Raw genomic sequence first — 24,655 nt, 5'->3', positions numbered from 1 at the left:
AGGTAGTGAAGGCTCGATCTGAATTTCAAAGGGTGTATTTGATGTATGCTTTTGGCAGAATATGACACAATGTGGACAAGGCCAATGTCTCTTTTGGCTCCCCCTACTAAGCCCTGTTCCCATCTCTATTCTCTGCTGCAAGTAACCGATGATGCCACCGTGTATGTGTTTTTAAGCAGTGGTGCCCAACCTTTTTGGCACCAGGTACTGGTTTCATGGAAGATAGTTTTTCCGCAGGTTGCACTGGCATCACTGCAATGGGGAGAGGCTGTAAATACAGATGAAGCTTCACTTGCCCCTTTTCCACTGAGGGAGGTTGGGGGGCAGCATAGATCTGTGGCCTGGTTCCCAACAGGCCATGGACCAGTACCAGGCCATGGCCTGGAGCTTGGGAACTGCAGTTTTTAAGGTTTTTTTTTGTATGAATTTATATGTATACCTATGGACTCATAGACTATATAGCAGTTTTCAATGTTTTTACATAATAGGATCTTTATAGATTATTATGCACTTTTTCTACTTAATGTGTTTGGGGCATATATGTACATGTGTGTATGCATTTATGAACTTTGTAGAGGGGGTAATTTTAGATTTACAGAAATATTGCAAAGATAGTGCAGAGTTTCCATAGACCTTGCGTTCGATTTCCCCTAATGTTAATATCTTACCCAACTGTGAACATTGGTCACTGCTGAGAAATTAGCACTGATACTTGACTATTAACTAAGCTTTAGATTTTATATATTCAGATTTCACCATTTATTCTAGGGCTATCATTTTTCTGATCTAAAATCTAACCTGGGACTCCTCATTGCCTTAGTGAGTGTGGCTTCTAATCATACATCCTGGTGCTTCCCTGCAGGTTCAGACTTTTCTGTAATTGCATTGACATCAGTTTTTCCCCCCTGTGGAAAATGTATTTGATATATCAAAACTACATAGTCACCAAGTTCTGTCTACTGTCACTGCTGTAAGAGATAGTCCTACCCTCTGCCAGCCTCCATCTCTGTGCCTTAACTCAGATCTCAACTCGAGATTTTTGCCTGTTTTGTCCTCAAGGCCTAGAACAATGCACATTACAAAGGTTTTCAATAAATATTTGCATCATGAATAAATAAATGAGTATCGTAATAGTCTCCTCACTGTCCTCCATGTTTCCAATTTCCCTCTTTTCCCCTCTCCTGTCCTAACTGCAACCAGAAAGGTCATTCTAAAATGTGGACCCAAATCTGACCAGGGCAGTACCCAGGTTAAAACTTCCCATTCCAGCCCCTGCTCGATGGGTTTCCAAGTACTTCTCCAACCCTGACCTTTGCCACAACCGACCTAGAGCTACAGGCCTTCCGAGCTTTGCTCACTTTCTCTGGACCTATGTCAGCTGGACTTCCGACCTCCATCCAGTCTGCTGGAGACCCTTCCTCATCTTCCGGGACTCGATGCCAGGGATGACCCACACAGTGTGGCTTCTCCTTACCCCTTCTCCTGCCCCACTCTGCATCCACTGCACCTCCTCTGGGTTCTGCCCTCCTCCCAACAAGGCCTATGAAAGCAAAGAGAGCAGGTGGCCTCTTTGTGGGTGGTGGTAACTGTCCCTCAGGCCATTTATTTCTTATTCCCTTTCACATTTCACAGGCTTAGAATATAGAAGACACTTGACTAATACTTTGAGTGAGAAAGTACAACTTTATTTGCCTGTTTTTAGATTATAAAATGCTTCATAAACTCACAAATTAAAAATAAATATAAGGTCTGTGGTACAAACCTTTTTTGAAAATGCAGCCACTTTACTTGCGCAACATTAGTGTTTTTTCATTTCTTTGTTTACAATTCCCCTTAGTTAACCTCCCAAGCAGTGGCAATGCCTAGGAGTTGACAAGGACTTAGTGCCCTCTTCATCCTTATAGTTTCCAAGGGTCCCTTTAAGTGGAGACCCTCTGATTGAGTAAACATTGAGTTTGCTATGCAAGGCAGCTTCTTGACAACAACCTAGCACCTTTCCCTGTCATATCTAACTAAATTGATGCTTCTCATTCTCCCCTATGTAGCAAATCAGGAGACACATTTTCAGAGAACAGCAAACTATATATATGCAGTATTATCAGAAAGATGCAGAACAAGAAGATAATTAGACCTTCCCTCCCAGTCAGCAAAGAAAATAAATTATACACGGACAATATTGGCCTTTGGGGGAGTAAGGTCGCGGTAATATGCTGTTCTTTACCTTTACAATATTTTCGGTTTTATAAAATGAGCCTAGATTACTTATATGGTTAAAAAAAATAATAACTTTTTAAACATTTAAGAGGAATTATTAGAGCTTGATGAATAAGCTAATTTAGAAAATGTTTTCTACCTCATGTTAAATAGAAAAAAAAATACTGTGGCCCTCACCTGTAGTTGCTAAAAGGCATTTGTGTTTATCATTAGAGTGGTTCTCTAAGGTGATCTGTAAGCATTAATTAATCCTCAGCCGTGGTTTAGTCCTTGACATGCCTTTGAACTTGAAGACACTTAGCCATTCAGCAGTTTGGGCAGCGGTAATACCATGCCCTTCTCCCACTCTCATGCTGCTCAACCACTTTAAACCTCTAGGTTATAAATTAACACAGGGAACTAAGGAAAACCCAGTGCCAAGGTCCCCATACCCTGGCTATCCACTGAGGACTTTAGCTGACACCCACTGCAGTGCTTGCACTAGCTGGGGCTGGCTGTGTCCATCACTGATTTCACATGGTTTCCATCACCCCGTGGGAGGTGCTAAGGTTAAGGGCAGCACGGAGCACTTGGGAAGGAAAATCCAACTCCAGCAACACAAGCAACTGAATGGATACCTGAGTCTACCATACCTGACCTTCATCTATTAGCAGTCCTTGTGCCAGCTCTGTTTCCCTTCTTCTTTTATAAAAGACACATAAAATTATGCCAAAGCATAGCTTAAGCAGAGTGCCGTAAGATTTAATGTTCATTGTGGGCGTTTTTTTGGCATTATTTTCTGATAGTTCATCATTTTTTGATTATTTTCTCTGGGCTGCAGGATTTTATTTTTTAAGGAGAGCATGTCTTAATTTCCAAGTGTTTAAAGTGGTTTTAATGATTCATTTTCAATTTATAACATATTAATGTGGCTTATAAACTTTCTATTTTTGAGAGGTTTTTTGATTAAACTTATTTTTGGCCAATTACGATATCATCTTTACTAATTGATCCGTGGACACATGGAAAGAATGAGTATTCTGCAGCATTGTCCACAGTAGCCAAGATGTGGAAGCAACTCAAGTGCCCATCGTTAGATGAATGGATAAGCGAAATTGGTATACATATAACAGGATCATAGTCAGCCATAACAAGGAAGGAGATTCTGATACATGCTACAACATGGATGAACTTTGAGGACATCATGCTAAAATAAGCCAGTCACAGAAGGACACATATTATATGATTCCACTTATGTGAGGTACCTAGAGTTGTCAAATTAACAGATACAGAAAGTAGAATAGAGGTTGCCAGGGACAGAGAGTGGGGGCTTATTGTTTAATAGATTTGGGGTTTAATGGGTTTGAAGTAGATGAAGAAGTTCTGGAGATGGATGATGGTGATGGTTGCACAACAATGTGAATGTACTTGATGCTACTGCTGGGTATATTTTACTCACAATAAAAAAAAAGAATTAGTATTCTTTTCTTGTAGGGCACACAGTTCCACATTTATCTACGTTTAGTAGTATTTACTGATTGAATTATTCCCACCCTCTCTGTCCTTGCTTGCATGTTGCCTTCCAGATTTGTCACATTCTCAAAGAGTTATTTCGATCTGAGTGTGACTGATTTTTACCCAGTCCTCCTTGTATGTGTTCTGCCTACTACGGTTTGGATGTACAGTCAAGGTCAATCTCCCTTGCGAATTGTGGGCACTAGAGGAGAAAACACTATCCTCAGTCTCCAGATTGGAGAAAATCATGGATCCCCCCAAAAGTCAAATTTCTCTAGTATATACTTTTGGAACTTTCTACCTCTCCCTCACAACACTTAACTGCTGAAATTTTATTAACATATAACTTTTGTGATTTTGTGTCCATTTATCTGATTAGACTACAAGCTCCTGGGAGCAGTGGCCATGTCTGGTCATATTCACCATTGTACCACAGAGCAAAACCCAGTTCCCAGCACAAGGCGAATGCTCAAACATTTGTCAAATGAATGGATGTATCTTGACATTTCCCTAAGAGACAAGACTGTTGGGCACCTCTGAGTACAAATGGCATGCTGAGCTTGGGACTGGGTGTGAGACGCAGTGATCACATCCTCGCGGTACTCTCAGTCTGTGGAGCACCTGGAGTGCAACACGAGATGGTGCGCAAGCAAGTCTTAGGTGAATGCCGAGATTACAGAGAAAGCATGGAATGTGATGAAGTGTCCAGAAAGCCTTCATGGGCAGGCACTACTTGCATTTGTCCTCAAGGATGTGGTTATGATATTAAGAGACAGCAAGGGAGAGAAGGGAAGGGCTGCCAAAAGTATCCCTACCCCCGGCTGAGGAAGTCTAGGGTCCCATGGCACATATGAGTCACCCTTTCATGGCTGTCCTTCCAGAAGCACACCAGCCCTCCACACATTCAAATATGTAACTGGAACAAGGCTGTTCTCACTGCAGGAGCCCAGTTCCATGTTTAATAATATATATCAAACTACCAACATTCACTCAGACTAATGGGCAGTTTCTCTGTCAAGATTTTCAATAAGATGTTTTCATCCTTGAGCACAATTTCCTGTAACATATTGTCTCCCTTCACCTTCTTTTCTTCCATTCAAAATATTTATTGACCAGTCTGACTTCCAGGGTACTCACAGCCCTCAAGGGCTCACAGTTTAATACACTCCATGAACCCTGTATTATGCAACCTGGGAGGTGTGCTGAAAGATGCTATGGCAGACCACAGAAAGAAGAAGTCACCTTTGGGTCACTCATTCACTATGCTTTATTGTCTGGGCCCAAAGTCCCCTGACTGCCAGTCAGTACCATGATTTTGCATCCCTTTATTGTCCAGGTGAATAACTGGAGATCCTTATGTGTCACTTCCTGCATTTCTTGTTTCTTAAACACATGCTGTGAGTTTCACTCTCCTGCTCTTCGGGTTCCTTCAAAACATCTTCCTTGGCTTTGCCTCTTGTTTTATAGTAAATCAAGATGGCTCCTGAAATCTCTGGTGAAAACTCCAGATCTTCTATACCTGCTGTCTCTTCTATCCATGGAGCAGATTTATGGCTTTAGGGAGTAGTCACTGAAGCTTCCCCAATGTATCCCAGCTCCTCTCCTTCTGGGTACCCAGGAGTGTACCTCCCTGGCCACTTGAAGTTAGTTGTGGCCATTTGACTTGCCTTGGCTAAAGAAGTGTGAATGAAAGTAACAGGTGTCACTTCAGCCAATTATGGGCAAAAGCTTTAAGAACTTTTGCCTTCCTCATGGTGACCAGCAATGTTCCAAATGGTGGTGACTTCATTGACCTGGGTCCCAGGTCAGTAAGAAGCACACTCCCTACTTAACACTCAACAGATACGGAGCTTAATGAAACTTTGTTTCCCTGGTCAATGGAAATTTGGGGTTGTTTATCACTGCAACAGAGCCTAACCTATTCTGATCAATACACAGTGTTTAGGAGAACAGGGTTTGGAGATAGGTACAGATGTGTGTGTGTCCCAGTGCAGAGCTCACAATGCGGACTTATGAGGAGTTGTGTGGCCGCTCTGAGCCTCATTCCTATCCTCTCCCAAATGGGACATAATGCCTATGTTAAAAGGCTTATGGTAAGCAAATGATTTGAGACATATGAAATGCTTAGGTACATAAACATGTTCAACAATTTAAGGCAATTGTTTTTTATGACTATTGATGATGATGACGATGACAATGACAGAGGCTACGATTCATTGAACACCAACTCTGTGCCATGCACCACTCTAAGCATTTTACATACAATCATTCATTTGATCCTTGCAACAATTCTGTGGGGTAGGTATTGATAATAATCTCTGTTTTACGGAAGAAACTGAGTCCCACAAACCTTGCCAAAGTCACCCAGATAAAGACTTTGGATTTGAACCTTAACCCATACTCTATATGGCCAACTGACGAGCATGTGCTGAGTTGAGTAGAAGCACCCACAGGAGTAGAATCAACAAGGCATCGTATCTAGTGCTGATGGAGGAGCTCCCAGTCTGGACCCCCTGTGACATGGCCACTCCAGTAAGACTGGCCAGAAATGTTCATCTCAAGCCTATGTCAGTGGCTGAGCCAGGTTTGGGGACTTCAAAGTCTTGATTCCCAGACTTACATGTATCCAGTGGTCACCTGTTCCCTCTGTACATCAAACTCCTGGCAGGAACATATTTAACTTCTCACACTCCCTGAGATTTATCATAGTAATGGCACAATTTGAAGGTTTCCATGTGCCTTCTGCAATCCGAAAGGATAATAAATTAATCATGTCTTTGGACACTGTTGAAATATATGTACTTAATTTCTTCCTAACTTGCCAAACTTTTCTTCCTCACTGTTGCTCTGCTCCTCTGCCTTCTATCAGTTCAGACTTTTATGGTTCTCAGAGAAAGGTTAAACCAAGTATTTATTCACTTATCTGAACCGCAGTTCAGAGAAAGCCATGTAACAAAATCAGCATCATGAACCTGGAGCTATTCCCATTTGCAAATAATCGACATGAACAATTGAACAATTCTCCCTGGAAATTCATGTTGACTGTCTTTTCTCTCAGAGTTTTAACACTTATTCTTATTATTCTTATAATTTGGCACAAAGTTTTAATGTGAAGCCTGATGCCTGGAAATATAAACGCTGACAAAAATAAATAAAATTTTAATCATTTTCATTCAGAAGCCTAACGTTCTGTCCTGCCTTGCATATACATTGGCTGGGAGCACTGTAGACAGCTTTGGGGTTTCTCATTCCCTGAAGCAGCTACTATGTCTTCCAATGGGATCATGCCCTGATTAAAATCTTTCAAGAGCCCCCCACACACCATTGATTTCAGGGAAAATGCAAGTCCCCTCAGTGATGCATTTAGGCTCTTTATAGCCTGATCCCTTCCTCTCTCTTCAGCATCAACTTTTACTGTGTCCACACACACATCCCATCATCCTATTTTGTTGCTATTTTCCCCAAAAGTGTCATGCTTGGGCCTGTCTCTCTTTCAGCCCTGGGTTTCCCTTTTCTGATCCAGAGGTTCCTACCCAAAAGCTGAGCCTGGCTGATCAGAACCCTCAGCACCTGATATATTTCCTGACATATTTATGTCTGTTGTCTCTATTTACCATTTAAATATAAGCACCATGCTAGCAGGAACTTTTATTTTGTCCACTGCTGTGAACAGTGGTCCATAGCAGACACCCAAATATTTGTTAATAAATAAAGAAGCTATGTAAAGAGAAGCTGAAATGAGAGACTATATGTTCAGAAAAAAAAAAAAGTGAATGCATAAATCCATGAACAGGCACAGCTACCATTCAAAATGGCTTGTCAATTTCTGGTAAGGACCAGTTCTGCTTCTTGGGCTTGAGTTCCTAGAGATACTGTGGTATCCTCTCATAGAGTCATCTCGAGTGATCCTTCTAGTTTAATGATCCCAATAACACACACATTTTTAAGACTAGAGCAGTTTGCTTACTGGACCATGGATAACATGAGATCAACTTGGGTAAACATCTTTCTTCCTCTGAAGCTACAGCTGGCTAAAATATGTTTTTTCCAAGGAAAGTCAATAAGAGAAGATCATACAAGCTGTGAGTTGATGAAGGCGTTGGCAAAATGTTTTAGAAGATGCACCATAAATGCAAGTCTGGATTTTAGGTTCCTCTAAAGTTGTGGTGACTAACCCCTCCTCAAAAAACAATGACAATAACAACAAAAACAAACCAATCAACAAACAAACAAACCCTGGGTAAACACAACTGCCACATAACTACCTTGTGGGTGATCACTCCTAAACAGATCATGTTGTGTAGTGAATTCTATCCCACAGGGATAAAGGGATGGGTAGAAGTTGCATGTAGGCAAGGGACTAAGGAGGAAAGACATATTTGAGAGAAAAGCAAAGTCTGTTCCATGTAAGGTGAGCACAGTTGAGCCCAGTAAGTGGTTGGGGCAAGAGGTACAGTTTGGGGCGTCAACTGAAGACCAGCAGAAAAGGAGATTGTCTTAGTCTTGTTTCAGAAAAGCTGATCAATGCAAGTTACAGAATAGACAGATTTCAGCTCAAAAGAAGGTAGGCTTCCTGTGGTTGAAGAGCTTTAGCTGATGGTGCTGCTGACTGGTGATGGACAAGGCTGCCACCTGGTGCCAGGCCAGCACTGCCCTCTGGTCGAGGTGCCATAGAGACCATCAACACCAGATAGACTCTGAGGTCTTTCTGACCCTCAGTCTGGAGCCTGGGGCAGCCCTGTACATGTGGGTCAGCACTGTGTGAGTCAGGTGAGGAATGAGGTGCTGTCCAGGGATCTCTGTTTAAATCCAGCCACTTCTCCCCACTGGTCAGGCAAGGATCTTCCATTGCCTGTGCCTCCATTTCTCTGGGTGCCAAGCAATAGCCATCATTCCCGCCCCTGCAGTGCAATGGTTTAGAAAATGGTTTCTGGGTCAGTTTGTACCCTGGCTCTAACATGTCCTTGGTTTGTCACATTGGGCAAATCTTTTCACCCCTGTGAGCGTCAGTTTCCCCTTCAGTAAATTGTGAGTAAGAGACCTGAGCTCGTGAGGTCCTGGTGGGGACAGAGTGAAACCGGCACATAAAGCACATTTTACCACGGCTGGCATGCAGTAGACAATCAATGTTAACAATTATCATCAGGGCGCATCTCAACACAACAAGACGTACAAGTCAGGAAGACTAGTTTTATAATTAAAAGGATTTTTTAAAAAAATCTTCAAATTGCATCCTAGGTAATAATTACACTCACTGAGGTCTTATGAATGCCAGTACTGTGCTAAAGCTATTGTGCCTTTTACCCAGAAATTACTATTGTTTTTATTTCAAAAATGAGGTTAGCGAGACCTAGCAAGGTGAAGTCATTTTGTCCAATGGGTTTCACAGCTAGTTCGGGGTCAGGGCCAGGGCCAGGTATGGGAAACTGAGATCATGCCAGCCAATCCAGAACTCCAGATACTGGTCAAATGCCAACTCCTGGCTACTCCATTCCTTACAGCCCAAACAGACGTTTCCTTCTGGGGCAGGGCTGGTTGTTTCCAGGCTTTGACTGGATCACGGAGAGGATGGCTGGGCTTTCTTTGCAAGGGTCTTGTGAGCAGACAAGCACGCTCAGACTCCAAGTGCTTCCTGTTACGGGCATGGGGCCCCGGCCCGCGCGAGCAGATGTACATGCCCCACAGTGGAAAATGGACGTGTGCCCAGTCCCAGCACTTCCTGACTTGGAGGCACACAGATTTATCCAGGCTCATTTGTAAGCTGCTGTCACCACCCTCCTCCCAGCCTCGCTCATCCTGCCTCCCAAGTTCCGTGGTTGTTACAAGCTTATCACAGAAGTAAATCAAAATGTTCTCAAGAGGAGAAGAAAAGATAAAAGCAAAAAATGCAACATACCCAAGAGAGGAATATTTTTTATAGTTCCACAACTTTCACAATTCTGTCTTAAAAAAAATCCATTATTTAATTTTAGTACCATGGAGATACTAGTGATGAATAATGGCTCCTCTTCTAGTATTTCTGAAATATTAATACTGCTTGGATACCTCTCCTAAGGGGAAGCAGGCGTTGAATCTTTTATAGGCTTCGGAGCCCTGTTTCCATACAACAGACTATATATTTATTCAGTTCCTACCACTCATATGCTCTGGGTTCCTCAAATTATGTCTGCATCAAAGGATAGAAGTCAGAGAGTCAGCCTGAGAGGATAAAATGTTGCCAAATGGTCCCTTTCTCATTATTTTCTTTGTTAGGGCTTTATTCATTTAAACTATCCACCAAGGTGCACCTCCTTCCTGTACACTAGACCTGGGATGTGAATCATAAATAGAAACCACAGTGAGACAGCCGACTTTACAACCTCCCCAGGTCAAATGTCCGTCAAGGCCAACAGCAACACTTCATTATGTCTTTAGCTGCAAATTGTTGACGTTGAGCTTTGAACACTGAGTCCTAATGTGTTTATTCCTGAGCAGGTCATGATTGTCTGTGTGTGTACATATGTGTGCTTTATCTTTACATTTGGGGAGTGTGGGAGAGGAAGGAATGAGGAGACTGTTTCGGAATAAACTAAAAACAGTACTGTAAATTGTTGTACTTGGCAATGAACTTTTAAAAAAAATCAGGTTTCCTTTTTACCTCTTTACAACGCTAACACATGCTCTTTAGGGAAAATCTGGCAAGAAAACTAAAGTAAAAGGTAGAAAAACAAGATGCTTAACGTCCCACTTGATAGTTACAACTATTTTAATATACTGATGACCTTCCAGTCTTTTAAATGCATACAACTGCATAGATATGTATTTTTAATTAATTTATTTTAACTTTGAAATAATTGTAGATTCACATGCAGTTGCAAGAAATAATCTTTACCCAGTTTCACCTCATGGTACCATCTTGGACCAACTGTAGTATGATGTTGCAATTGAGATACTGAGACTCACGCAATCCACTGATCTTATTCAGATCTGCACAGTTTTACTTGTTTTCAATTGTGTGTATGTGTGCATTTAGTTTTGTGCAGTTTTATCACGTGTATAGGTTTTTGCATCCATCACCACCGTTAAGCTACAAAGCAGTTCCTTCACCACTAGGATCCTTCATGTTACCATTTCATAACCACCTCTTCCTCTCTTCTGCAGACCCCCTCATATCCCTAGATCCTGGCAACCATGGATCTGTTCTTTATTTCCACTATTTTGTCATTTAGAACATAGCGTATATGTGGAGTCATAAAGTATGCAACCTTTGGGATGGGGTTTTTCATTCAGCATCATTCCCTGGAGATTCTTCCAAGTTGCTGCATGTATCAATAATTCATTCATTTTATTGCTGAGCTGCATTCCATGGTAGGAATGTACCACAGTTTGTTTAACCATTCCCATGTTGAAGGACATTTGGGTTGTTTTCAATTTCTGGCAAACATGAATAAAGCTGCTATGAGCATTTGTGTACAGATTTTGTGTGAACATAAGTTTTTATTTCTCTGGGACAAATGCCTAAAAGTGCAATCGCTGGGTCCTATGGTAATTGCATATTTAGTTTTATAAGAAGCTGCCAAACTGGTTTCCCAACTGGCTGTACTGTTTTACATTCCCACTGGCAATGTCTGAGTGATTCAATTTCTCTGCATCCTCACCAGTATTTGATGTTACTATTTTTTTTCTTAACTTTAACCATTCTAATAGGTGTGTGCTGATGGCTTACTGTGGTTTTAATTTGCATTTCCCTCATGGCTAATGAGTTTGCACATTTTTTATGTGCTTACGTGACACCTATGTATGCCCTTCGGTGAAATATCTGCTCATAGCTTTTATCCATTTACTAATTTGGTTGATTGGGCTTTTTTTCCTTTTTTTTATATATTTTCTTAAATTCAAAGTATTATGGGGGTACAAATGTTTTTGGCTACATGGATCCTTTTGCAATGCTCAAATCTGGGTTAAAAGTGTGTCCATCACCCAGGTAGTGTTCACTGCACCTGTTAGGTAGGTTTTTGCCCATCCCTCTTCCCTCCTCTCCCCTGCCTGATTTCCTTTGATTCACCAGGATTTTTTTTTTTTTTTGCTGTGGAGCTTAAAGAGTTCTTTGTATATTCTAGATACTAATCCTTTGTCAGATATGTGGTTTGTAAATATTTCCTAATTTGTAGCTTGTCTTTTTATCCTCTTAACAAGATTTTTCATGGAGAAAACATTTTTAATTTTGATAAGATCTAATTTATCAAATTTTCCTGTTGAGGGTTCATGCCATTTATGTCAAGTGTAAGAACTATTTGCCTAGCCTTAGATCCCTAATATTTCCTCCTACTTTTTTGTCTAAATGTTTCATAGCTTTACATTTTACATTGTCCACGATCCATTTTGGGCTAATTTTTGTATAATGTGTAAGGTTTAGGTTGAGGTTCATTTTTGCCTGTGGTCGTCCAACTGCCCCTGCACCCTTTGTTGGAGAAGCTACCCTCGTCCATTGAACTGCTTTGGCACCTTTATTAAGAATAAGCTGGGCTTATTTGTGTGGTTCTATTTGTGATTAACTGATCCATGTGTGTCTCCCTCCACTGTGTTATAGTCCTGATTACTGTAGCTACGTGATTCCTCCGGCTTGTTTAGCTATCCTGGGATTAATACTCTTCTTTTTCGGGATTATTGAGCTATCCTGGGGCCTATGTATTTCCACATACATTTTAGAATAAATTTGTCTATGCCTACAGACATCCTTGCTGGGATTTTGCTAGGAATTGTATTAAAGCATAAATATCTCCTTATATTCTTTCTTTTACATATTATGAGTACTTTGTTATTACCAACTCATTTTTAACAGTTACCCACTATTTAAAATACATATACTATCACTTAACAACCATTTCAATAATAATGGACACAACCATTTTAATTATGACTAATGTGAATAATATAAATAAAGCTACCAAGAATATCTTGTGTGAAAAAAAAATTCTCTGCAGTTTGGATTATTCCTTAGTATAGAGTCCCAGATCCTCTTTGTTTGGGGTTACTCAAGCAAAGAGAAAGAATATTCTTACAGTTATTTCTATTTGGATATACTTACACATATTTTTTTACCAATGTGAAAAATATTACCATTAGCTTTAAAATTTCATGGTGTTATGAATTTGTATGTCCAAGTAGAAGAGATGCACACCAACAAAGAAAAGGGTGATTGTAGGAATGGCAAATAATGTGGCAACTATGCCTTCCAAAATGATGATGACTATAATAGCTGCCTGGGCTCAGCCCATCATGAAGTGTTGCCCCAAACTCTCTCTAAGCCTCCCACCTGTCCAACTAAGATGTTAGCTAAGTAAATCGATTCCTATTTTACCTACTTTAGGACAGCTATTTGCTACTAGAATGTTTTTTAAAATCTCTTTTCATCCTAAAGAAAAAAGATTTAGTTAAGTCATTTTCTTTTTACCCAAGAAAAGGAAAGGAACAAATTGACCAGTCTAATTTATCCCTTATTGTTTTGGTGATGAAAACGGCTGTTAGAGGAGATAGCCCTGAATGGGAGGTGAGAAATATCTGCCCGGTGGAATGATCAATGAAAGCTTGGGAGGCCTGACACAGTTCCATTTATGTTTCTATCCTTCCTAATCGGGTTTTCTCCTTTTTCTCTAATGGAAGTAACATTCCATGGAGAGATAGGAAAACAATATAGTTTTTCTTTCTATGCAATCATTTTGCTTTTAAAACTATGCTGGATCTGTACTGCTAACAGCAAGTGTGATCATCCTTGCATTGTGAGGCCTAAAACCTGAGGTCCTCGTTCTTAGGATCCAGGACAGATGGGGTCCCTGTGGCTATGTCAGGGCCACTTCCCTGTGTGCACCTAGCAAGGGCTGCAGCCAGAAGAAATGAAAACCCAAGGCCACCTGTGGGGCATGCCATTATGTTGTTAGAAAAACCAGTCTTCATATTCTCAAATGTTGGGATTAGTTGTCCTTGACAACTGTAAGGTGTAGAATCACGCAGATCATAAACACCTGGATACAGAAAAAAGCATTTCATGTGTGTCGGTTTTTCTACACTTAATCTGAGCCAAGAGGCTGAGAAGTGATGAGTGTCAGTTTTTCTAATGGAAATACGACTCTCCCTCTCCATGATGTGGGAGTAAGGGGCAAATAGGAGGAGATGTTGATGTTAGTTAAGTGTCTGCTTTGGGGCAGGCAATTTACTAGGGAATTCTCTTATATTTTTATATTAATTTTCATAATCTAAATAGGCATTATTAGCTCCACTTCACAGAGGAGGAAACAGATCACTAAAGAGTTGGAGCGAAATTTCCAAGAAGAGTTTTTATTCAAACCTAGGCTTGTCAACACCAGGTTGAATTCTTTTTTTCTACCACTCTTTGGTGAAGATGGAAAGACAGAAAAAGAGGCAATGATTTAAATTAGGAGAACAGATACAAAAATAAATCAACAGAGTGATGAAGATAGGAGCTCTCGAGCTCTCTGCTTTTGAACTTGACTTTTGCACAAATGGATGGGCCTCAGAGATTGTGGGAAAAGACCTCAGGGAGACCCCGTCTGCTTCCACTGGAGGATGTGGTCCTTGTACCTCTCCATCCTGTAGCAAACCCAGGCTCTACTCTGAAATAATGGACCCCCATCCCCCATGGAGAGAGGGGAAATTCAAACAATGCTTGCCCTGTGCCCAGGAGGTGGGTTCAGAGCTTGCAGCTGGCAGGCAGGGCTTGGGGCTCAAGTTCTTGCTCAGTCACTTATTACCTGTGTGTCAGAGAACATATCACTAAATCTCTGTAGCCCTCAGCTCCTTCTGCTGTAAAATAGGGACAATAACTACCTGGAGGCTTGTTTCAAAGATTTACATGAGATAGTGTAGGTAAAGAGCTAGCATCTGGATGGCTCGATATCTGGTAGCCAGGTAGCTATCACTGCAGATACCTTGACAACTTTTATTCAAGCATAGCTTCTGCACTTCCCCAGATGTGGACAGTTCTCCTGGTCACAGCACTGCCTGTAGGTGTAGGTACCCTGCAGGTGCTCTCTAGCTGAGCCAGGCAACTAGGCACGTGCCCTTCTGACACCCAGATTGCACCTACACACCTTATGGGCAGCCTTTACCTTAGCCAAGTTCTCCAACAACAAAGCCCAAGCACCTGGTTCCATCCTTTCTTCTCTTTAAATCATTTTTGTGGTTTTGGGGTGAAGACCCATGTACTATTTTAGCTCTGCAAAGAAAACCAGACCTTCATCTTTTAGATGTGTTTTTCCTCTGAGTCTAATACAACGTCCACTGTACCCACACTTGCCAGGTACTTGTTGGCAACAGTGCACTGCTGTATGCATCTCAGGCCACCGCAAGATGAAACTGTCTGTACAGGCCCTCGACCTCCTGGATTCACGCCCCACACAGATACCTGTGCAGTCACACATTTCGAGCTCCTTGTGCAAAGTCAGCAACGTGGAGTAGCCAGATCTACTTTCATATCATCAACCACAGAAACGCGGGTCCCTCCGGTTTACAGCCCCTGGATTTACGTTTCTTCTTTGGTTACAGCCCTGGGGAAATTACTTTTCTCAGAGTGTGATGTCCTTTTCGTATGGAGACAGGATTGGGAATCACACAAAGTACCATATGCACGATTTCATCATGTGATAATATCTAGAAATGTTGAAAAAGCACCGGAGTAATTTTGAGAAATTCTTCAAAAGGCCCTAAGTCTGAACAGCTCAAGGCAGAAGACTCCTTATTCTCCACTGACCTCATATTCTCCACGGAGATGAATCCATGCCACAGCCCTCAGCAGTCAGCTGCTGAATGCTGTGAGCATGAAGAAACAAACACGGTGCATACAAGAGAAGTGGCCTCCCTTGTATCCACACTGTATGATTGCCAAGGTTTCAGCCTTTGAAGGAGAGTCTCTGGGAGGGTATAGGCAGAGGAAGGGTTCTCTCCTGAGCATGGACTAGAAGCCAGTGCTGTGCCAGGTGGTATGAATAACGCAATAGTGACTATGAATCTGTGCAGATCTCCATGGGGCTCAATCAAATGCCTTTTACTACCCGCTTTTACCATTACATCAATTCTGTACGCTTCTCCTCTCTCCTTTCATCATCAAATAAAGTCTAAGACATGGATGGCTTTATTGTCCCCATTTTACAGATTGGGAAACTGAAGCACAGACGTTAAGAATTTTGATGCAGTTTCCGTAAGTGTGCGTCAGCAGCAGCCTACGCAAAGTACAAACACCAATGATTTAATACAAGTTTATGATGTCGCAGTGGTGCTAACCACTTACAATGTGTTATCTCATATGACCCTTCCCAAAATTTTAGGAGATAGACTATTATTATCTCCATATTATAGGCAAAAACCAAAGAAACCAAAAAAATGAACTTTAAGAAATTTCCCGAGTAACATTTGAGCCTTTCTGTCCACTGAACCTTTGCTCTGAATCACTAAATTAAGCAATTAGATGGATCATTTGCAAAGAGTTTAAGCAAATAAGAACATTTCTTCCCCAAACCTGCCCTTTAGGTGACCACAATGAGCAGACTGTGAAATGGTCAGGACAGTTGTTTTGGCCAGCTTAGTAATTACATAGTAACAAAGGGGATTCAATCAATTGCTTAGCAATTAGCCATTGCGAGAAGATGGAAAAAAAAAAAAATCAATTGACTGTTTGGTAGAGCAGGAAGCATTTTAAATGTCACCACAGTGAGAGAAATATTTGAAGATTTGTCTTCATAATGGTTAACTAATTGCAATCTTCAAATTTTATTGCCTTGGAAAAATAACTCAATTCAAGAGACAGAGTATTAACACTTGGGGCTATTTCTCCTTTGTCTTAGTTAGCATCAAGGGGAGGCATGTAAATCGATCAGTCCCTATGATTTAAGAAGCCCCTTCCTAATGAACAGCATCCTTGAGGGAAGAGTCAGTGCACTAGTCATCATTTTGCCATCCATATGTACCTAGTACAGTGTGGGAACATATGGTAGGTGCTCAAGACATGGTGGCAATTGAAAATGAGTGACAACTGAAAATGAGTGACAACTAAAAATGAATGACAATTGAAAAAAGAAATGCTGGGGTCTGTTTCCAATCTGAGTTCCCTTTAAGTGAATTCTACTGCTGTATATGCAGTTTGACTTTGGTAGAACTACGGTGAAGGCTGGGAGCTACAGGTTTGTTCACCACCAGGCTTTCCAACCCCTTCTTACATCAACCCTCCCACCTGCCCCGGGACAGTCAGCTGGTGGCACCATCGTGGTGTTATGATACCCCTCTACGTGCATCCACAAGGGGATGTATTAATATTTTTGGTCAAACCAAACCCATCTCTATGGCCTCAGCGATGGCTTCAGCAACGGGCACTTGCCCAAAGTTGGACTGAACAGTATTCTCCCCAGGGCATTTTTTACTGGAGCTGATAGAGAAGCTTCCTCTTGTCTTTGCCATTCACGATGCTAGAAGGATGCTGCTTGTGCCCATCTTCCTTAACCAAATGGAGAAAGTCTGTCTTTGGCAAGAGAGGATTAGGCCATCACACAAAGAAGAAAGTCTGTCTAGGACAAGAGAAGTTCAGGCCACCATGAAAAGAAAAGAAAGTCTGCCTGCAACAGGAGAAAATCAGGCCACCATGCAGAGGGAGAGCACAAAGAGCAATGCTGCGAGGCCTGGATCCGGCTGTTTTAAAGCCAGACGCAGCCTTGGATTTCCTAATTACGGGGGTTAATAAGCTCAGCCATTTGAATGTATTTCTGTCACATACGGCCTCTGTGTCCTGACTAACATAACCAATTTCCAGCTACTGTAGGTATGTTTGCTTCAGTTGGTTCATATTGGGGGCAATCAGAAAAAGAAGAATTAGAGGTTGAGAATAGAATTAGAAGGTAGTCTGCAGAGAAGTTAAAACTTTGAAATAAATCTGTGGGAAACCGCAGGGAGGCTGGGGGCAAAGGAGCAATTGTCCGTGAGGAGCTGGAGGCATGTGCTTGCAGCCGGGTGTCTGTGACCATGGGAGGACATGGCGGGGGGTGGGGGGGTCAGGAATCCACAGAGTTCTATAGTCAGAAAGGGGCCCCGAATTAGGATGGGAGCCACACACAGCAGTGTAAGCTTTTACATTACCTGCCACAAAGCAAAAAATGAATTTGCTTTGTTGAAACAGAGGATTGAGTTCCTTCCTAGAGATTCTATTAAACATAGTCAATAAAAATGGAAAATACACTATGCACATATTACTAATGCAGGATGAGTAAATGCCAATGAACTTCTGTGACTGAAATTCCAGTGTTATAGTCCAAGTTAAAAATAGAGGTTCACAAATGGCGTCACTCCAACCTCACTTCCTCCTAGTGCAAGGTCTTGATCGGTGATGTGAAAACCCATCCTGACTACAAGAGAAGGAGAAGGCAGAGTGACGAGCAGCTGAAGAAGGCACAGTAAACCATAATAATTGCTTATAAAATTTTACGGTTGGTCATTAATCCTAACCACCTCAATTTCTGAAAAGAAAGATTCATGTCTTTTTAAATAGACAAAATTTGAGTTTATGGAAAATTTAATAATATTCATGCTTATACAATGAGAAATTCCCAAAGCCTTAAATTTCCTGCAGATTTTGGTGTGGAGGCAGCCTGTTGTAGTAGAAAAAGCACAGGTTTGGGAGTCAGACCCACCACCAAAGCCTGGCACGGGGCTTTAAGCAAGCCCCTGAATCTCTCTGAGCCTCAGTTTCCTCCTCTGGGAGATGGGGAGTGAGGCCGGCTTCTTTGCAAAACCACCACCATGAAGACTCAAAAGGAAAGCGTGACAGTTCGCAGAGGCACAGAGCCTGGCACATGGGCAGCGGTGCTCAAGAAAGCAGCTGAAATCGTCACTCCAGACCTTTTCAAACCAGACCCAGAATCTGGTCACAATCACTCCTCTCCTCTCCCAACAGCACCGCCCTGGGCCAAGCCCCCGTCACTCCTAGGACTGAATGATTGCAACAGCTCTGCCCTTGCCCACATCCACAGGCCATTCTGCATCCGCCGGCCAGAGCCACAAAGACAAAAGCCAGCTCACATCTGTCTTCCACCAAAACCCTCCCGTGGCTTTCTCTCTCATTAGAATAAAGGCCAAAGTCCTCGTGTTGGCCTCCAAGGCCTTCCGTGACCTGGTCACACCTCTTCTCTTCTCTAATATCCCTTTGCTTCCTCTGCTTGAGCCATACCAGCTTCCCCGCTGTTTCCAGAACATTCCAGACACACTCCTGCCTCGGGCTTTTGCACTCATAGTCCCCTCTATCAAGGATGCTCGACCCCAAGATAGATGCATCCCTGTGACACCCTTCACCAGTTTTCCCCGAGGCCCTACCTGAGAACACTATTTAAAATAGCAAACTGTCCCCAGCTCTATCGTTGTCCTCTGCATCCTTTATCATGATCTGTCATAGCAAATAACACAACATGTATTTTACTAACTTTTGGTTTGTTGAGTTCCCTTACTCAAAGGTGGCCGCTAGGAGGACTTGGCTTGGTCTACTCTGCTCACTGTTGTGTCCACAGAATCTACAGCGTCCTCGTCATGCTGCTGGAGCTCAGTGCGTTTTTGCTGAATGGAGCAATTTGTGACTCAACTCCCCAAGTCACTCTGGGGCTCTGGGTTGCAAATAGCTTCTCCTGGGCTGCAGAAAGTGGTCCCATCAAAAAGCACCCCTGTCCAAGGTTCCCCCGACCAGTCCATATCCTACAGGCCCTGAGCTTCAGGTCAAGCTGCATCCAGACAAGAGAACAAGATGCTAGAATCAGAGAACTTGGCTTTGAAGAGCCACCTTTGCCCCGAGTCACGGCTTCATCACTCATGAAGGGAACAATGAAATCTCCTTCAGTTGGCGTTTGAGGGGATTCAACAAGAAATATACAAATGCCATGTTCATGAAGGTGCTCTAATGATATGAATGTCCTTCTTCCTTTAAATGATTGTTGTAAGGATTAAATTATGTTTACAAAATAGTAGGTTATACTTTTCATCAAAAATCTCCATCTCCCTGTTTGTCCTCTACTTTCCCCGGAGACCACCATCTGCCTGCTTCGATAGAGCACTGCCTCTTTCTCCAGCTCATTCTTCCCAAAAAATCTCCTCCTCCTGTCGTCTCATTCTCACAAGTCAAGTTTTGATTTTCCTGGGTTACAATGAGCTCATTTACCATGACCTGAGCACTGAGAAATTTAATTTTTCGTAACTCTTAACCCAGTGGTTCTCAACCCTGATGATATATTGCAGTCTTTGGCAGAGGTGGGGGTGGATTAAAAACAAAACAAAATACAAACAAACAAAAAGAAAACAAAAACAAAAAGAAAAAAAAGAACAAAACAAAATAACGACAACAAAAAGCAAAACAAGAGAAACTCAAAACACCAGAGGCAGATTATCAGGCTGTCTTGAAAAGTCAAAAAAACAAAGATGTCTTTCAGAATAAGACAATATAAGCTTAAAAGTGCTTATTTCATGACTAAATGCTATTTTATAAGAAAATATCTGCTCTAAGGTTTAATTCCTTTTCCTCCACAAGACAGTACAGGAATCAAAAGGAGACGATAATTGGTTTCCAGACACAGGCCATGGATAAGACACAGAGGCTCTGGGGGAGTACGCACACAGGGGATGGCAGTGAACCAGCGCGAAAGGTTTCAAACGCGTGAGTCAGTCGTCAGTGACGGGGAGGAGGAGGAACGGGCTGCTGAGTTGGCACCACGCATGAGCCTGTTCCTGGTGATTAACCCAAACAATGGAGCCTGCTTACTGTAGTGACTAGTCCTGGTCTTGTTATGATAACCTGAAAAACATTCCCAGAAATACTCTGGGTCAACATGTAGGCAGTAGAAATGGAGCAAGCATTTTCAGGGACATTGGTGACAGCGTACTGTATTTAGGAAAATTCCTTCCATGAAGTGTTACTATTCAGGTGTGAAAAATCATAAGTTATCATTGTGAGAAATTAAACTTCCTATATAATCTAAAATTCTCAGAGCAAATATAATGTTTAGCATCAGATTTGACAAGCTGATTTTGAAGTTTTTCAACTTAATTGGCTTCAGAATTTTTTTAAAGATCTGTTTGGGCACATGGCTGGGGATTTTTACAGCAACACAGTAACTTATGAAGAAATTACTATGTGTTAGAAATTACAATGTGCAATAGGTTAGGTACTTTACAATCTCTCCTTTTATCCTCAGAGTAAACTTTTGAGGTATTATTATTTTTATTTACTTTTCATGTAAAAATTTCGATACAGGTTTAGTGATTTGCTCAAAGTCCCATAGCTCATACTCTAAAAAAGAGGGGGGGGGAGGAGAGAGAGAGAGGGGAGAGAGAGATATAGAGAGAGAGAGAGGGGAGAGAGAGATATAGAGAGAGAGAGAGGGGAGAGAGAGATATAGAGAGAGGGTGCATCAGTGTAGATAAGCAGAGTACAAAGTCAACTTGGAAGCCAGACCGGTTGGATACAAATCTCAGCTCTGCCTCCATCAGCTGCAGAATCTTTAGGATTTTGTACCTTAGTATCTTTATCTGTAAAATAGGGATAATAATAGTATTTACCTCATGAGGTTGTCTGGATAATCACAGATAAATAGGGTGAGGGTGAGAGAGAGGGAGAGAAGGAGAGAGGGATAGAGGAAGAGAGGGAGGTGGGGGGAGACAGACCAGCAGATACTACACAGGTACACTTATATATATGTATGTGTATTCAAAAATCAACAATAAAAAAATAAGCTGCTCTGTATACACACACACAAAGTGCTTAGACATCACAAACACTACGTGAGCTAATATGTGTATATATGGATAGTGTGGGGCAGGGGAAGATATACAAATGGCAGGTATTATCACCATCACCATCAACATCCACTCTGGCCTTACTTCTACATCGAGCCTTGATATCTATAAAGTATCTCCTTTCTAGTGGTCCTGAGATTCCACCTTTGCTTTTATGGAGTCCTTCTTTTTGTTGAAGAATTATATGGGGAGCACAACTCCATTGAAAGAAAAGAATCAACAGAATTTTATGTTTTAGAGTTAAAGTAAAAGGCCTACTATTGGTTTAAACAGATGAAAAACAAAAGCACTATAGTAAAAGCTTGGCCCTCATGAGCCACCAGACAGGAAACTTACTATGAAAAATATTCGAGCCAGGTTTGGAAACAATTCATTTTTCTGATTGGTTTTTCACCTCCAGAGACTGTGAGATACCTGGCCTAATGAGACACAAGTGTCTTCTCTTGAGCTCCATCTCCACAGTCAGTGACTTTGCTTAGATGTCGATGTTCAAGTTGAGAAATGGGGGTACCTCAGAGAACTCTTGCCTCTGAGTGTTGGGGCTGGGGAGGTGGCTGAAAGGCCTAATGAGATTGGGCTCTTCTCTTACTTCCAGCCAAAACCAATTCGCCTATATCTGCTTTTCCTACTGGACTTTTGAACTAGATTTTATCTGAAGAACACATTTTGAAGTTCAAAAACCTTTTGACAACCACTGGCTTAGATCCCTTCCAGCTCTGACGTACTGATGCTCTAAGATCAGGGCGTTTCTTACATGTCCAAGCCTTTTGTACAAAACGCTCCCCTGGACAGCAGTGACAGGTGCTATCCTATCAGGGAGGGCACTGGGGCAGGATGAAAGGGAAGCCAAAAGAGACACACGCTGACTTTTGAAAGAAACTCAAGAACGCTCCCATTGTAAGATTCTAAATGATGCTTTCTAAAAACATCCAAAGAAAAGTTGGGTTTAATTCCACCAGTTGAAGCTATCGTAATATTACTGGATTTTTCTAAAGGACTTGGTATGTACCCAATTCCCATGTGTAGCATATAACTCACAGATTTAATTATAGATCTTCCTCACTTACTAGTTCCCTAGGAAACAAATCCATGGCTCATGTCTTGTGCATGGAAGGTCATAGCAAGAAGATAAATACTTTCTGCATTTTGAAACTTTATCTAGAGGTCACAGGTCTGCAACTCAGCAGACGAGAGCTCTTCAGACAATAGCCAAAAGCTGCTATGTTTGACTAATATCAACAATACTTAAAACCTTTTGTGTTTATCTCAAATAAACACTTCCCACTTAAACACCTGAAAATTTTCACTATATCTCTTTTCCTTTTTTAAGGTTGAAATACAAATAAGATGAAAAATTCCCTTAAATATTTCTTCCTACTCAGTTAAGATAAAGGCTACGTTTATCATAACAAAAAAGGAATTTTATCTGAAAAATCCAAGCTAATTTTAATCAGGTAGACATTGCAGGTTAAAAGTTCTTTTTTCATCATGAATCAGGCAGAAAATGGCTCCAATTGCCCAGTGACACTGAAAATCTAAAACAAGAGGGCAAACTAAAAGCAGAAAATTCAGAAAAGTGAAAATGTAAATGCCTTTACATATGTGAAAAAAAGATCGCAAAGAGACAAATTTTTCCTCATGACTAGAGGAAATCAGTCTCATTTCACTTTATAATTTTGTGTATTTAACACTCTCTGAAATTGGTTTTCACTCGTTCCCATTAGTGTCACTAACTTTTTTAGTCCTAAGTGAGGATTAAATGGGAAAATATAAGTACTTTGTAAACCCCAAAGAACTATACAAATGTTAGCCATCACAATTAGTGTTTGGAGTATAAATTCTTAGACACCATCCTTTTGATCGCAGTGCAGCACGTCTGAGGGTTTCAGGTGTCCGCAGGCTTTAAAGGACAAAGTGCAGAGACCGGTAGCAGTTATGATCTTCACAGTTCACCTGGGTATCTTACAGGAAACACACAGGAACATTCAACAAAACTCGCGGAAATGTCCCAGAGGGGCTCAAAAGAAGACTTACATTCCCAGCAGAGCACAGCAAATCCATGGCAGAGAGAAGGCTAAGGGGTCTCAACCTGGCACTATAACATTTCCAGCTTCTCCTGCAGCCTTGACAATACACAGATTATGGCTTCAGTGGGAGACCAGAGCCATCAGGACAAAGGGAGTTTTATTTTGTCATTCTTTAGCAAAAGATCCAGAAGGAGATGAGACTATAAAGTGACATAGGGCATGACAGGGAGGAGGCAGGGAGGATGAGTCAGTCATCACTTCCTTCATGAATGCATCACACACAATTGCTTTTGCTCAGTTTAAGGGCCTCCATAAAATATTTGTTAGGATATAGCGAATATTTACTGAGCAATTCCCAAGTGCCAGACAACAGGCACTTTTCATGTGTTCTCACGTAGTCCCACAACGATCCTGTGACCCTGCTTGAGCACACTTGGACGGTAGCTCAGCTCCACTTTCCAGCTAATTAGTAGAAGAAATGGGCTCTATATCAGGGTTTCCAGGCCCAGAGGCAGTGCTCCAAACCACCAACCAGCTAGAAGGAAGGTTCTAACCACTCTACAGACAACATCTCTACGGGAAATCTATGCGAACTGTGGTCCTTCCTCCAGAAACCACACACACACACATGTGCACACACTTTGGCTATCACGTCAGGTGTTCAGAGACTCCCTAACGTCCATCCAGGGACCGAGGGCAAACACAGCAGGTTAAGAACCTCTGTTCCTCAGGCCTCTCTGGCTCCTGGTCATCCTTACCTCTTCTCCCCTCCTTTTCAACGCTCAGCTTAACTCAACCTTCCTGAGTTTCTCCTATTTTGAGCTCACAAAACAAGCCAGGCATAAGATTCTAGCTTAAGTACATTATAATGATGACATAACTGAGGGGTGTTTTTGCCTTATTGAAGAAAAGTGAAAGTGTCAAGTGACTACAGCCGACGACATGGTCAGAGAAGCTTCAAGCTTAATGGGGCTTCTGGCATTAACCACAGACCCTTCATGGGGTCCCAGGCACCTGCCCTCGAAGCACCCAGAGCTTCTTATCAAGGAAGACTCCCACTGTACACCTACCACATCCAGATGTGAGGGTGGGGACGGGGACTCGCTCAA

General features: G+C 41.8%; 1 protein-coding gene across 2 annotated transcripts in view; it reads right to left on the bottom strand.

The window, feature by feature from the left end:
• Positions 1–24,655, bottom strand: part of CDH13 (cadherin 13) — a 977,229-nt gene that overhangs the window by 476,500 nt on the left and 476,074 nt on the right. The gene's annotated exons all lie outside the window — the stretch shown is intronic.

The sequence above is a fragment of the Propithecus coquereli genome, unplaced genomic scaffold (genome assembly GCF_000956105.1).
Source record: "Propithecus coquereli isolate 6110/MARCELLA unplaced genomic scaffold, Pcoq_1.0 Scaffold280, whole genome shotgun sequence".
Lineage (NCBI taxonomy): Eukaryota > Metazoa > Chordata > Mammalia > Primates > Indriidae > Propithecus > Propithecus coquereli.
The sequence above is the reverse complement of the archived record's forward strand: the minus strand, read 5'-3'. Positions and strand labels throughout refer to the sequence as shown.